We start from the raw sequence: 5,699 nt of genomic DNA, 5'->3' as shown, positions 1-5,699 counted from the left end.
ACAATCTCTAACATCCTAGGGTCTAAACAACAATCACATAACAATCTCTAACATCCTAGGGTCTAAACAACAATCACATAACAATCTCTAACATCCTAGGGTCTAAACAACAATCACATAACAATCTCTAACATCCTAGGGTCTAAACAACAATCACATAACAAGCAGATAAAACTCTCCAAAAATGGTCACATACTTGAATTAGGCTTAGATATTGCAACTGAATTCAATGGCTTCTTTTCATCAATTGGTACTAACCTTGCCAGAAAATTCCCAGAGACCCAGACACATGTTACTACATATCTCACAGGCAGCTATCATAACTCTTTACTCCTTTTACCAGTCAACCCGACAGACTTTATATCAATAATTCAATGACTTATAACCAAAGCTGGTAGCATTATTGAAATACCATCTATGAAATATAAGAGTGCTGCTCCTGCTCTTGCACCAGCCATAGTTCTGCTATTCAAATCTCTAAAGTGTCATATTTTCCTGATATCCTTAAAAAGCACGAGTGATGCCAGTTCATAAAGGAGGTAAGACAGCTCACATAAACAATTACAGACTAATATCAAATCTACCATTACTAATAATAATATTTGAAAACATTATTTACAAACATCTTTATTCCAGCTTTGTAAACTCAACATATTAAGTCCCTGCCAGTTTGTCTTCTGTTCCCAAAAGAGTTCCAATGATGCTATTATTTGTCTGCTTAATAAAAACGGGTTTCCAATTGGCCTCTTCATTGACCTGAGAAAGGTCTTTGATATTGTAAACCATAACTACCATCAGCCTCCTGAAGCAGAGCCGGGGCCGCACGATCCCCAGGAGGTGGACGTCCTGGTTCCATACCTACGGGTTCCATACCCACGGGTTCCATACCTACGGGTTCCATACCTACGGGTTCCATACCTACGGGTTCCATACCTACGGGTTCCATACCTACGGGTTCCATACCTACGGTTCCAGACAAAGATCGTCACAGCCCCCTTTCATCCGAGGCCGGCTTCCTTCAAGACCCAGCAGAGGGAAGAGTGATAATTATTAATTAATTATATTATTATTATAATAATTCTTATAAATAGACCAACACCATTTTATTTGATAGTAAATCATCAAATCAGATTCAACTTCAGATATACAATGTTAACATTAGCAATAAAAGTGAGGGAAAGTTCCTTGGCCTATACACAGACAAGAGATTGAACTTCAGCACTAACATACAACACATTGCTATAAAGTCTCAAAAACGGTCTGTATACTTTCTAAAATCAGATATTATGCTCCACACTCTGTTCTCCTCTCATTATACTACGCACTAATCAATCCCAATCATATAATATAATAATAATATTTTTTTTTATTTATTGTTGACAATATTATTAAGAAAACATGGAGCACTATTTCCCAAATATTAGGATCAAAAAAGATTTTGAATAAAAATACAATACTCCTATCCAATGACGATGGTGTGCTTTCAGCCTCTGACACTGCTATTGAATTCAATAGTTTCTTCTTGTCCATTGGCACATTCCTTGCAAATAATATTCCATCCTCCCTAACTAATGCTATGGACTACCTAACAGGAAGCTATCCAGAATCTCTGTACCTAATTCCCACTAATTCCTCTGATGTTAATGAGATAAGCCTTTCTCTTAAAACAATGTCAAGTGCCCTTGCTGAGATACCAACTCTGATTTACAAAAAAGTCTCTAGATTTCTAACTCCAGCCATTGCACTGCTCTAGAACAAATCACTTGAACTCCAAACCTTTTTGGATATCCCCCCCCCCTCCCCACACACACAAACAAAAGCAAGAGTAACCCCAGTCCATAAATGTGGTGATCTCACTGATATCAACAATTTCAGACCTATATAAATTCTGCCAACCATGTAAAAAATATTTGAAAAGCTAATCCACAAGCATCTTTACTCTTATTTAGCTAAACACAATATACTTAGCTCTTGCCAACATGGCCTCAGACCTAAAAAAAAGCACTAACGATGCACTGATCAGTATGATTAACTTGATACATGCAGCTCTTGATAAAAATGAGTTCCCTGTTGGCTAATTTGTTGACCTATGCAATGTTTTTGACACTGTCAACTACCAAAACCTTCTTCTTAAATTACATCATTATGGAGTAAGAGGTCATGGAGTCACCCTCCAATGCCTTTAGTCTTACCTTGACAGGCTCCAGTATGTTTCTGTGAATAATTCCATTTCTCCCACACTTCCCATCAACATCGGTGTTCCACAGGGCAGCATACTTGGCTTTCTCCTCTTTCTCATCTACATGAATGACCTTCTAAATGCCTCTCAACACCTTAACCCAATTTTATTTGCTGATGACACAACCTTCCTTTTCTCCAGTCCTAACGCTCTTACTCTGAATTATACAGTGAATACTGAACTAAATAAAGTCCATCTTTGGCTAACTGCAAACAAATTCACCCTTAACATTGACAAAACCTTCTTTATTTTGTTTGGTAATAAATCCTCAGATCAAACTAATCTAAGAATAAACATTATCCAAATTAGTATCAAAGTAGATGGTAAATTCCTTGATGTTCTTGTGGATAACAAGCTGAATTTCCAGGGACACATTCACAATATAGCAAAAAAGTTTCTAAAACTTTTTGCATTCTTTCTAATATCAGGTATTATGTACCTCGCCCTGCCCTGGTAACCCTCTCTTATTATTACTCTCTCATCTATCCTTATCTCAATTATTGTATTTGTGCTTGGGGTTCTACTACCCAAAATGATCTACGTCCTCTAATTACTCAACACAAATCTGCCATTAGAACAATAACAAACTCTGTCCCCAGACAGCACACTGCACCCTTAAATCTTTGAATATGTTAGATATTAAGTCACTGCACATTCTCTCAAGTGTACTCTGTATATTTAAATCTCTGAACTGTCATGCTAATCCTGACCTTCAACACTTCCTAGAAGGATGTAACAGAACCCATGGGCACCGCACCAAAAACAAATACCTATTTGATGCTCCAAGAGTGCAACTTGGAAATGTCGCACTCGACCCAAACTAGAAATGCTCTGCAAATCAAGGGACCCAGAATGTGGAATGACGTTCCCAATTACGTCTGAGGTTGTACCCTCTCAACCAGTTTAAGAGAAAAACTAAGTACTGCCTAATAAACTCTATGAAATCTACCTTAACCCCTAAATGTCAACCCCATGTCTTGCTATTTTCAAACAATACTGTTGACCAACTTGTATAATTGCTGATTTCCATCATGTTTTTTTCCCCCATTTTAACCTTTTTCAACTCAATTTATCCTTTGATCTCAATTAGTATTACGTTTTAGTCTAAGTGTTTTTCCCCACTCCCAGCCGGAAATGCTGTGCGTATTAATGGCTTTAGGCATTGTATATACTAGCTCTTTCTAGAAATCCAACATTATGTTTGTAACTCATAAACATTTGCAAATTACCTCAAGCCTATCATCACTCAGCAAAAATCTGCTCTCAGAACTATAACAATCTCTGTTTTAAAGACAACACACACCCCTTCTGTTTAAATCCCTTAACATGCTAAACATACACTTCCTCCACACATTCTCATGTGCTATCTACATGTTCAAAACCTTGTTCCAAAATGCTAATCTTGATCTGAAACTTTTCCATGATTGGTGTAATAGAACCCATGAGCACTACACCAGAAATAAACATATCTTTGTTATCCCCAGAGTCAGGCTAAATCTGAGCAAATACTCTATGCAAATGCAAGGTCCCAGTCTGTGGAAGTTACCGCCTGATGAATTAAAAATGTTCCAAACTATACCTGGTTCAATTAAAAGTAAGACCAAAATGAACCTAATTACATCCTCATAGTTTCCTACCTTGTGCTTCAAACTCACACTGTTCTTGTACTACCCACTTCCCCAATATTAATACTTACGACTAGTTAAGTACTTAATCTCTACAAGTGTAATCACCTAAATCAGTTTATATTGTTGAAATATAATCTTACCATAATGTACTTTTTCACCTTACCTGATATGTTAGCTTAAGGACCTGCCTGAAACGCTATGTGTGTTAGTAACATTGCAAGAATGTAAAAATATCCCTCTAATGTAATCTCACTAAGTCATTGTACCTGTTTGTAAATAAAATATTATTATTATTATTATTATTATTATTATTATTCTAAACTCTTGGTTCACGCTTCAACGCGTGAAAGGAAAAGCTTCAAAGGCAAAACAACACTGGAAACGGGAGATCGGAGCCAGAGCGACTCAACTTTTTCTCAGCAACACAACTCAAAAGTCGACTCAGCGACTTTTATAGTCTCTGTGGTGTAGTGGTAAGACACTCGCCTGGCGTTCCGCGAGCGCTTTGTCATGGGTTCGTATCCTGGCCGGGGAGGATTTACTGGGCGCAAATCCTTAACTGTAGCCTCTGTTTAACTCAACAGTAAAACGTGTACTTGGTTGTAAAACGATTCTTCGCGGCGGGGATCGTATTCCAGGGACCTGCCCGAAACGCTACGCGTACTAGTGGCTGTACAAGAATGTAACAACTCTTGTATATATCTCAAACTGCGACCAGGCATATCGGAATAGAACTGACGGTGACGTAAGCTAGATTACCGGGTATGCCTCCCTCCATACCCCAAATGAGGGGGGGGGGGGGCAAACTAGCATGCACTAGTTTCACTTATTGATGACAGGTATAGACTTTTACATTATGGAGTCAGTTGTTCTAACAACAGTACAGTAGTTTATTTACATTATTGACAGAAAAGAAATACTAAGATGTAATTTAGAGAAGCAACTGGAACATTACATAAGAGTAGTATAGTATAATTAACGTTTAATGGGGTCGACACTTAAAAATATACAAGAGTCATAAAGGTCCTGAAAAACACTTTATAAATAAAATGCAGAGATTAAATGACAACGAAGAAAGGACAATTATTAGTAAATACAAATTTATTGTATGAGTAACACACACACACAAAAATATTGAATGTAATGAAACGCCAGTTTCTTGGAGAGCCCAAAAGTCTCCCAGACGCTATCCAGAACTGATATAGTGCTATATTAGTTGTGGTCATCAGTTACAGAGTTCTTATTCCTACTGGGGACAACGAGCCAGAACCTGGCACCCCCCCCCAGAGAGGTGCCTATGAATAATTTTCATTTAAAGTATGTCATACTTGCCATCGACCAGGTAAGGCACCCAGAAAGGTAGGCGAAACAAAACAGACTACAGTCCGGTTAAACTTGCCACCTACGTCCTCAAAAGACAGGCACCCTAAAGCAACACAAGACCGCAGAGGCCCTGGTACGTTCACGAGATACTTAGAGGTCAGGACCCTGTTCGACCTCCAAAACCTTTGCGCCCGAATATCGTCCCAAGACATATTGCCAAAGATAGCCAAAAGAACGACATACTTACTAATATAATTGGCATGAGGGTAGACTGCAGGCTGGCTAGACTTAATGACACTGGCCAACACACGACCCCTGGAACAGAGGAAACCAGATCAACCCAGAGGGCGTCCACCGACACAGGACCGTTGACATGCAGGTAATGGCGCAAATCAGCTACTGGATACAGAACGTAACCAATCAACCATCCACAACCCAAGGACCCTTCCGGAAGTCCGCGTTTCATACATCACCAGAAAAGTACAAATCGGCTACAAACGAACAAAACA

The sequence above is a fragment of the Procambarus clarkii genome, chromosome 37, assembly GCF_040958095.1.
Source record: "Procambarus clarkii isolate CNS0578487 chromosome 37, FALCON_Pclarkii_2.0, whole genome shotgun sequence".
NCBI lineage: Eukaryota > Metazoa > Arthropoda > Malacostraca > Decapoda > Cambaridae > Procambarus > Procambarus clarkii.
The sequence above is the reverse complement of the archived record's forward strand: the minus strand, read 5'-3'. Positions refer to the sequence as shown.